This window comes from Amblyomma mixtum, chromosome 1 (genome assembly GCF_055824585.1).
Source record: "Amblyomma mixtum isolate Tamu chromosome 1, ASM5582458v1, whole genome shotgun sequence".
Lineage (NCBI taxonomy): Eukaryota > Metazoa > Arthropoda > Arachnida > Ixodida > Ixodidae > Amblyomma > Amblyomma mixtum.
The window spans coordinates 42,768,826-42,779,825 of record NC_143012.1 but is presented as its reverse complement, the minus strand read 5'-3'; the positions used below and the strand labels follow the sequence as shown (position 1 = coordinate 42,779,825).

The window sequence follows — 11,000 nt, the reverse complement described above, 5'->3', positions numbered from 1 at the left end:
ACTTGAATAGGGAACTCGCTTATAGCACTCGCAAAGCCTGTTTGCTCTCGATCAGCGAACCGAGTTCGCTTCATGAACACATTGGACACATTAGGGATTAGATCGCCGCACCTCTTTCGGCTGGCCAAGGCCATCTCCGCGAGCCCTATAACGCTACTCTGAACGTTTCCGGTGTTACCTCGCACTTCTGTTTGAAATAAAAGTTTCCTTACCGTGCGGCCGGCCCGCCTGCTCAGGGAGGGCGGAGGGGGAGTGTATTGCCTCTCCTGTGCGGGGGGTCCGTGATCTGAAAGAATAAGGGAATAAGGGCGTTAGTACAGCAGGCGTCGTCACAGGGTGCGTACGCGTGGCATGACGCGAGCCTGACAAAGAGATTTGGTGTACTAACTCCTCCCTCTCTTCCCGAGGCATTGACCCCTCCTTCAGCGGAAGCTGCCCGCGCAGTAGAGCACTGTCTTCGAACACCGATCACATGGTGTGGGTCTGTCCCTCCAAACCGGGAGGACTGGGAGGCGAGCCCGGGCGGCGGCCACCTCCACCTAGTGCTTTTAGGGACCGGTCCCTCACGGGCTGATCGAAGCATAGTTCCTGTTCCTTCCTAATAAATGTTTTCACCACCCCTTCTCTCCCGCGGACAAAGTAAGACTCTACCCTTGCCGCAGCCGCCGTTGCGTCGGCCTGTTTTTGGACAGCTCACGGGAGTTCTCGCGTGAAAATGCCTCCCCGGTTGGCCATCACCAGGAGAATGTCGACAGACCACTGGTAGCTAACACTGGCCAAAGGGAGGTGATTTCCCTTGCTCTTCTCTGCGAGCATGGAACAATGTCCCAGGCCACTTCACGATGGTCGACAATACAAATGCAATACAAAATCGTTTGCAGCTGACAACAACAGTAGCGACCACTAAAGCGAGCCTACATGCAAAATTCACAATTAAGGGGTGGTCTCTCATAGCTTATCATACAACTACAATTTCCGAAAACTGCGCAAAGCATGAATCCCGCTCGTTAACCTAAAGAAATATTACACGGCTCAAAATCTTGCTCAGCTTGACCTTAAAGGCTCTTTCTGAAAAAATATCGCCGAGAAGCTTGCCATAGATACCTCGTATTGCCAAAAATCTCACACTGCGTCCTCGGACAGCACTTCACTGCACTTTTGAGAGTGGCATAATCTCTTGGCAGCTTCAGCTAACTTTCATTTCCACTACGTGTCTGTTTTTCTTCTCAAGCCATAATTATCGACAAGTGAAAAGATCCGCTTTGGTCGTATTCAATCCGTCGCCAGGACAGCGCGGAAATTTTCAGATGATATTGCGTAGTTTCCACGATCGTTCCCACAAATTATACAACGTATTCTGGATGGTCACAGCCAACCGATAATCCTAGGTTCCCTCTCTTGTGTTCAGGGATTCAGCGTTTCGCCCGCGGCCGTCCCGGTAGAGACCACAGACGTGACAAAAACGTGGGTCTAGTTTCAGAAGTGAAACCAATTTACCAGCCACCGCGGTGGCTCAATGGTTATGGCGCTCGCTGACACTGCTTCGATCCCAGCCGCGGCCATCGCATTTTCGACTGAGACGAAATGATGACAATGCTCAGAGCACCAAACACAAGGTTTTTGGTCGCCCCAAGTTAAAGTACGTGCAGATGTTAACACCAACATCGGGTGTATAGGGCAGGTAGTGACCGCAGATCCGGATCATGAGAGGGAAATAACTAGAAGAATAAGAATAGGGTGGAGCGCATATGGCGGGTTCTCTCAGATCAAGAATGACAGTTTACCAATATCCCTCAAGAGAAAAGTATCCAACAGCTGTTCCTTACCGGTACTCACCTATGGGGCAGAAACATGGAGGCTAACAAAGAGGGTTCAGCTTAAGTTGGCGACAACCCAGCGAGCTATGGAAAGAAGACTGATAGATGTAACATTAAGAGATCGGAAGAGGGCGGAGTGGGTGAGGGAACAAACGGGGGTTAATGATATCCTAGTTGAAATCAAAAGGAAGAAATGGGCTTGGGCAGGGCATGTAATGCGAAGGCAAGATAACCGCTTGTCTTAAGGGTAACGGAGTGGATTCCAAGAGAAGGCAAACGTAGCAGGGGACGGCAGAGAGTTAGGTGGGCGGATGAGATTAAGAAGTTTGCGGGGATACAGCGCCAAAGGACAGGGTTAATTGGAGAGACATGGGAGAGGACTTTGCCCTGCAGTGGGTGTAGTCAGGCTGATGATCATGAGCTGAGATATCTGCTCCACGTCTCATGCATTGTAGGGCCGGTTTAGGTTTTAATGGATGTGAGTGTGTATGTCCTATCCTCAGTCTGCAGAGAGCAACTTCTTTGAATATTTTTGTTGTTTTGTGGCATACTTCCAATCCTTAGATTTATTAATAAAATAAAATGTTATGTGCGGTTTGTTCTGTGTTTCCTCGTCCCGAACCTCTTACCACGCTTTCCGGAGTGCCTGAGGTCCTGGTAAGGAATTTCGTTTATATCGATACAATAGCTGTTGGGATCAGTTTACAACACTTTGCTTTTAGGGACAAGAAGTTTTGTTTTATGCCAAATGGCGACCCATGCTTGCCAACCTCCCGAAAACTTGTCACGGTGAACTGGATGCCCTTCCCAGGTATCAATTATGCCTTTAGAAGAAGTCGCCAGAATACTGAAGAATGGTACGTTCATATCTTGGACAAGTGTGGCGAATCTAACGGGTAAAGGTGAGGTTTTAGACGGTCGGTTTGTAAGCAGCCATGACCTAGTTGAATTTCTCAAAATCGCATGAGATAATACCATAGTAAAGTATGTTATACTTGTAAACTTCCACCTCAACTACAAACATCTCCAAGAATGGTCTTTAAGGAATGCAGTTTGTTGTTTACCAGTCCTTTCCATGCAGCCTGCCACTTTTTTCACAGTTTTCTGTGTATTAATTTCAAGCAATTCATATGCGCTCAGTTCACGTATTGTATTTGACCAAATCGTGCTTGTACAGCTTAGGCATCTCCTTTTTCATTACCCTCAATTCAGACATCGCTAGGGACCCAGCAAAGTTTATGGCTATATTTTTTTTTTGTTGTGACTAACTATATCATGCACGTTTCTCTTTGTGGATTCAGCAGCATTTCTAGAGCGCAGTGCATTGAGCATACTTGGGGAATAAATGTAGCTGATGCTATTTTTGATGTTATCTTTTACTATTTGCTGTACAGCTACAAAGATGGCATACCGCTTGGCAGTAAAAACTGATGCGCACTGTGGCAGTGGTATCATTTTTTTTCACTTTTTTGTTTTTGAGCCATCAGTGTAAAATCAACTGTAGGCGTCACATTTTTCTTGCATTATGTGCTCATGTGTGAGCGTGAAGTCACATACTGTTGGGAGGTTGTACCATGGTGGCAAATATTCATGTCTTTGTGCTAAGGCATCTATTATTTGTTTCCACTGTTCTTCAAAGCGGAGTGTGAATGGCCTGATAAAGTGAGGTTTGCTGTTAAATAATTTTTAGATGTACACTTGTTGACAACAGGATGACAGAGACGTTTCTGGTAGGAACGGTTTTCCAGGGCGCATGTGCATGTAAATAAGACTGTCCAGTCCTCTAGAGTGGACTCTTTAGCTACCGACGATGTCCTGTATGCGTTTCTGGTAGGATGCTCTTGCTGAAGCGTATACTATGCATCCGTATTGTATTTTACATCCTTCCTCCCGCACTGGGTCCTCTATGCTGATGTCGCGCCGACAAAACCCGGCAGCGGTCTCTCTAGAGTTCACGCGTTTCTTTTCCATCCGTACTGATTTCTCATTCGCAGCGTCGAGGTATTAAAATTTGGCGACGGTGTGAACCTTACCTGGCATTCTCTGGACAGAGGCCGCGTCGTCGCACTTAACAGGTTCCTTCACTATGCCTCTAAAGCGCCTATTGCCATTTAGACAAACATTCCTAACTCTTAAATGCCGAAATAGAGCTCTCTTCAGAGTTCTACAGTGATCCTCACCTGGTAGGCTCGGCATGACATCAGCTGCCTCCGGCTCGAAAAGCGCCACTAGCACGTAGTTCCAGGTGTGTGTGTCCTATTCTGAAGTCTCACAGATTCATTATTGTCCGAATATTTTACGCTCTTTTCGCCTCTTTTCAACAAGTATAGCTGAGAGTGCGTCACATCCAAATTTCTTTCGCGAATTGTCCGGTCAGCTTTTGCCGACCTGCGCTCGTGCTATGCCTGTTGCGCCTCTTCACAGTTTGCTACTAGCTTCTTCTCGTGATTGTACTTGGTACTCTACTTTTTCCGAAGTTCCGCCTCCCTCATACTGGACCATGCCTCTTAGCGTCTCACCTTCAAGCTGCATTTTTTTTCAGTTTCCGCTCCTCTGTGACTGCTGCCAGCTTCCTTCCCTACAAGGGTTTCAGGAGTTCGCATGTAAAACTAATAGTTTCGTCGTCGGCAGTTTTCAAGAGAGATTTACGAATATCAGGCTTCTCCATCTTATCCTGTACTACCGCCCCAAACTCCTCGCACAGCGCTGGCAAATCTGCTTCTGTCCATCTCACGGGATCAATGCTTGCTGCTCCTAGCCTCGGCTCTGCTGTCTAACTTTTGTCGTCATGTTAACACACATGCCTGACCGAACAACTACTCGCTCACAGCAGTTCAAATTTAATAACTCAAAATTTGAAGCCCGGCGAATCTCAACCAAAGTTGAAACTTGGAAAAACCCACCTAGGCGCAAATAATTTCACAAAGACACAAAAGAGGCGAGGAGACAACGGAGAGGCGCCTGGGTGGGTTTTTCCAAGTTTCAACATGCCTTATTCAAGCAAAGTTGCACCACTCACCAAAAGCAGCAGCATCATGCCGCATGGTCGATCCAACCCCTGGCAACCAGTTGTTAGATGTGGGTCCTTCTGATCTCTGCTTGCTTGTCTTGCTAGCGAACTTCACGTGCATCTGTAAATAAGTAGAATAAGTCCAGTGTAATCTCCTCCTCGTCACATCGTAGCAGCAGCCTGTCAAGGTGACGGCGAAGCAAAGGCCCACAAACTGACAGCTGACGAAGAGACTAGGCATGGTCTGGACTGCGCGAAGGGCTTACCCTTCAGATGACCCTTCCTGTGAAAGATACCCACGAGTTCAGTGGCACCAGCTGAGAAAGGATCACACTTTCTACTAAATTAAGATTGGTGGCTCTATCCGTGATGTTTTTTAACAAAAAATTCACCGTTATCAGATGAAACTTCACCTAACGCCTTCCAAACAAGCTGTGGATGTCACCCTTGCAAGCGCCGGCTGATTGTAATGGATCCAGAAGGCCTGGCATTTCCCGAACACGGACTTGCTTGCCGATGACGGCGTTGTTTTCTCGTTTTCTTACGTACACCAAGCGACCGAATTTGGTTTGCGTTGCTCGGGACGGAAACAGCAAGGTGTTGACTGAGGATGTATTGATTTTGTTTTTACTTCCCTGATTTTCGTCGCGGCCTGTGATTGTGTCTTTGGGTTCCTTTTGTTTTTGCTTCTTACTACTCTGATTTTCCCTTTAAATTGCCTTTTTTATTTTGTGCATTCAGCTGCTTTTCATTATCTTGAACTGGCGTTAAGCCTGGCAAAGCATTGCTACTACGGGTACCCTCGCTCTTTTTTTATTTCCTATACTTTCTGAGGGGACCACTAAAAGGGTAAAAGGTTCACTGTTGTCCAGGATAGGTGACAGTTACCGTGTCTCGCATTCCTTACAGCCATCTATGCCCCGACAATTTGTAGCACCAAGTATTTCATGCGAGAGGTCGAAAGAAACACTTATTATTGCGAAAGCAATACTACTTTCACTTTCAGCTCTTCGCGTGGCGAGGCCACGGTAGCTACCGTTGACCTTTAGCTTGACCTCTGCTATGACGTAATGCCATCTGCCGCAAACACCAGGGGCCCAACTTGTGTCGTCGCGAGGCGAGGCCGCACTTGGTAGCTGCTGCCTAACTCCTGCGCCCGCCGCGCGCGGCGCGCCTAGCGGATAGAATTGGATTCGATTCGATTGGATTGCATTGGATTGGATAGTATAACCGATGCACCACCACCAGCTACACTACCAGCTGAACCATGGCGTAGCTACGGATATTGCTTTCGCAATTACCGGGCTTAACCAAGCTAAGCCACAGCCAATTTTTAAACCAAGAAAAGCAATGCATCCGGCATGCATTCAGAAGATATCAGACATGTATGAATTCGATGCGCTAGAACTTCGGTTTTCACTTTTTTTTTGTTTCAACGTCGAGCACGCTTCATACAAAGATCGGCGAAGACACACTTACGCTCCGCCTTCAGGGTACGACGTGATAGCGTTGATGCCCACGTAAGCTGAATTGGTCATTGTCTACTCTAATTTCATAATTCGCCGGGAGTCCACATACCACTCCTGGCGCAGCGGTTAAGGGATGCGACAGGTGCTGCCGCCGGTGGGGCTTGCGTTTCTCAGGCAACCTCTGGCGATCAGTCATCACCTGAACCGCCACCTGCCACGGACGGCAGTTTGCATACAGTCCGATGCAACGTTTTTAGATCCCTTTCAGTTTGCAAGCTCCCCCGCGCCGCGCCCGAGAAAGCGGTCCCCGTCCGCTTCCACTCACCACGCGGCGCTGCTGTCGCTGTCGGCCCGGAGGCGCCGGAGCGCTCGCGCTTGGCAGTTGCTGTGACAGCCTGTTCTCATCCGCGATAACATTGGGAGCGAACACGTCGAACTCAAATTTGCTGTACTTTTGGAGCTGTCACGTTGAAACTTCAGCCTCATGGTTAAAGAAATGTTTCACCTGGCTAGTAAGGGTAAGATAAAGAGCAGGCTGATGCCAGTTCGCAAAAAACCAATCGTTTGCGACGTTTAGCGCTCATGATATGCGTATGTTGCAGTAGAGCTATCAATATTTCTTCGGGAGAATGCACGAAACTTTAATGAAAGGATAAAACTAGCGATGTTCCGCTTCTAGATCAGTCACGAAATTCCGCGCTATATTATCAACGAAGCACCGCACATGCGAGCAGCATTTTGCACGTTCTTTACAATTCCAATTTCAGAGAACACAAGTATAAATGCAGACACACTTAGCTGGATGCAGGGAGGGAATAGTACTATAGAAGAGCTTTTAATTTGCAATGATAGCACAGACAGGAGCAGCGTACTGCACTTTCATTTTTAGAATGTTAATTTCATTGAACACAGACAAGCATTAAATGCAGACACACTAAGTCGGAAGCACGGAGGGAATGGCTACTTGAGGGCGAGCTTTTTTATTTGCAATGACAATATTTCTCTGTTCTCTAGCCGACGGTTCACGTCTCTCGCCTAGAAGTGGATGCGTGTCCTTATGACAAAATGCAGCACTTGGCATGTAAAAGTGGCCATATGCTCTGCACATCCAAGCCGAACACGGTTTTGCAATTCAAGCTCGTCTAGCAGCTCCCAAAAAATGTCCCTTTCAAAAACGGGACCTTCCTTCAAAGAAATCGGGATTGCTTTGTTTACAATGTTGGTAAACTCTAGCATCTTTTTGGTGGGATGCTTTAAGCACCCTTGCTTGAAGCTTTTTTATACTGTAAGATAGGCGTCACTGCCAACAGCTGGCACAGGACCGCTGATATCTGCTGGCTGCTCCAAATCAGGCGGCGGTGACCATGGCGTAGACGCGAAGGGCCACGCTGGTCGGGCAAACAGCGTGGCGAGCGCCACCGCACGGAAGGAAACGGAAAGGCGACAATCCGCGCACCTCAGCTTTCAAACTGAAAGGGATCTAAAAACGTTGGTCCGATGGGCATATTGAGATTACGTCATTGTGTCAGGTGACCTAAGTGGGCCACCTGAGGAGAGGTTTGGGACAAAAAAATATCGACGAAATCGAAGAACGCACGTTATATAGGGGCTTGCGTCCAATGAAACGCCAGTCTTAAAACGCGGATGACATTTGATCCATTGTTACTTGTGACTAGGGGTTGGACTTCAACGCTTTTCTATTTTAGAGCGCAGCTCTTTGGCGTCCGTTCCTGGGTTTCGCGTCGTCGTCGGCGTCGGCCTCGTAACCAGCTCCGCCCCCCTTTCATCCGCAGCTGGGGTTGACTCACTATCGGCGTCAGCGGCATCAGTCAGTCGCTGCTATCTCTTCCCTCCTCCCTTTATCGTGTTGTCCGCTTGCTGCGCGCGCTTCTGCCCCCATCGTTTGCCGCTGGGTGTACACGCCGCCCCCCTCCCCCCTCTTCCTACGAGTCTCCGGTTGTCAAAGCGCCGGCTCGAACTTAATTCCTTTCTTCGCTCCTCCTCCAGTGCAACCCCTGTGCGGTGGCACTCAGAGAGCCAGATTGGTGGCGGCGGATCTGTATATGTGCACCGCCCGAGCCGAAATTGCCGCTGCCGTTCGCCCTGTGCGGTGGCAATCAGAGAGCCAGATCGGTGGCGGCGGATCTGTATATGTGCACCGCCCGAGCCGAAATTGCCGCTGCCGTTCGCCCTGTGCGGTGGCAATCAGAGAGCCAGATCGGTGGCGGCGGATCTGTATATGTGCACCGCCCGAGCCGAAATTGCCGCTGCCGTTCGCCCTGTGCGGTGGCAATCAGAGAGCCAGATCGGTGGCGGCGGATCTGTATATGTGCACCGCCCGAGCCGAAATTGCCGCTGCCGTTCGCCCTGTGCGGTGGCAATCAGAGAGCCAGATCGGTGGCGGCGGATCTGTATATGTGCACCGCCCGAGCCGAAATTGCCGCTGCCGTTCGCCACTGCGAAATTATCTGCCAGTTCTTTCTGAGCCATGAGCGAGACGACCGATGGAAGTCCTCCGTCTGCTAAAAAAAAAATTCTGTGATAGCGCATACATGTGTTGCTCGATTTCTTTGCCTCAATCTATCGAAAAGGTGAAACAGCTTATTTGCTGCGCTCAAATTTCGCATTAGGAAGTAACGTAATCGTCGGTAATTTTTTGGCTTTATGATGACCGAACTAAAGCTTCGTCTCGACTGGCTTTCAACTGCCAGCGATATCGCTTAATATCGGGGTCAGGGGCGAAAGCTTGAAATTTTCCGAACGAAGGCACGAAGGTACTTTAAGGCCGATGCTGACAGCGACGTCGACCGCTCTCTACAACAGGCTTATCGTGCGCGATTTGTTCGTTAAATACAGGGTCGAGGGCGGTAGAGCATGGTAGAGAAAGCACAGACACATGTTCGTTCTTTCTTCAAATTTCGCGGGCTCTCTTTGAATGCCGGGAAAATGAACTACGCAGGAGCAACTTAGCTCACGTGACTTAATGGCGTCATCACAACCTGCTCACCGGACTGTGAGCAAACTGACCACCCTGGCAGGTTGTGTTAAATTAAGGATTTATCAGGGGAGGTTGCGGGGGAAGAGCAACAAATGGCCGCATAAGACCCACCAGTGGCAGCACCTGACATTGCAGGGCAGTGGCGCATTGATTAACCGCTGCACCACTGCGCAGGGAGTGGTGGGAGGACTCCAAGGGACATATGAATGCAAAGTTCAGAATGGCCAATTTGGCATATATGGTTATGAATTCATTAACGTTACCCTATAATTCTTCAAGGACTTGAAGGATTACAGGCCGATAAGCTTATTGTCTGTTGCCTACAAGGTAATCGCAAATAGAATCAGGACAATATTAGCCTTAAATCAGCCAAATGATCAGGCAGGCTTTCGTAAAGGATGCTTGGCAACATACGATATTCACACTATCAATCAGGTGATAGACAAACGCGCAGAATATAACCAGCCTCTATATAGAGCGCTCATTGATTACGAGAAAGCATTCGACTCAATAGAAACCTCACCAGACATCCAGGCATTACGAAATCAGGGTGTAGAAGAGTGTTGTGTCAAAATATTGGAAGATACATATAACGACTACTCACCTAACATAGTCCTTCATAAAGTCAGCAATGAAATTCCAATAAGGAAAGGTGTCAGGCTGGGAGACATGATCTCGCCAATGCTAGTCAACGCCTGTTTACAGGAGGTGTTCCGGGGCCTGAAATGAAAAAGTTGGGGTATGAGTTAATGCAGAATACTTATGTAATATGTGATTCACTGGTGACATTTCCTTGCTAGGTAACTCAACATCAACAGCAAAACATGATGGATGAGTTAGACGGGCACAGCACAACAGTGAGTCTCAAAATTCAAATACAGAAAGCCAAAGTAATGTTCAGCACTCTATCAAGGAAACAGCAGTTCGCAATTGTTAGCGCGGGGCTGGAAGTGGCAAGAGAATATGTCTACTTAGGGCAGGTTGTGACCGCTGATCCGAATCATGAATCATGAGAAGGAAACAACAAGAAGAATAAGAATGGAGTCTAACGCATATGGCAGGTTCTTCTCTCTTGGTACCACCGAAATACTTCCCATGCTTTGTTTTGTTCTTTTTTTTTTGCTAGTCTGCACTCCTGTGTCCGCCAAACCTTGACATTTTTCCTTATTATTCCTGATCTTTGTGGAATCACTATCTTTGCAGCAGAAATTATACAGGTGGTTAATTTTTCATTTATTTCACCTATGCTAAGTTCATCATAGAATGCTTTGTGTAATGCAGCATTAGTGGCAAACAGAGGCCGGTCAGCTAGTTGGAGTTTCCAGCGCCGAGGTCGTGTTGGAATGATTTGGATTGAGGACGATAATATTAAGAGCGTGGGTGAGTGGTCTTTTCCACGAGGATCATTTATAACATCTAAAATAAAATAATTAAAATCTGATGGCGATGCGAAGGTAAAATCGAGGCAGCTCGTTTTTCGTGAGCTGGGGCAGAATACGTGATTCCCACTATTCATTATTCGTATGTTACCTGTACCTTTAAGATCCTCAGTTATTTGGCCTCTGGTGTCGGTGCGCTCACTGCCCAAAAGGGGGAGTGTGCATTGAAATCCCCAACTACCCCATATAGTTCATGCAATTATTGGAAAAGGATTGCTGGATCCAAATTGAGGATAGCAACTATGAGATGTAGTGGTATGTACACAG

General features: G+C 47.9%; 1 long non-coding RNA gene across 1 annotated transcript; it reads right to left on the bottom strand.

The window, feature by feature from the left end:
* Positions 1-221: 221 nt before the first annotated feature.
* Positions 222-10,011, bottom strand: LOC149366153 (uncharacterized). The gene is made up of 3 exons (XR_016284285.1): positions 9,899-10,011; positions 4,837-4,948; positions 222-286 (listed from the first exon to the last, which is right to left on the bottom strand). It is a non-coding gene; the product is annotated as an uncharacterized LOC149366153 (long non-coding RNA).
* Positions 10,012-11,000: the final 989 nt, after the last annotated feature.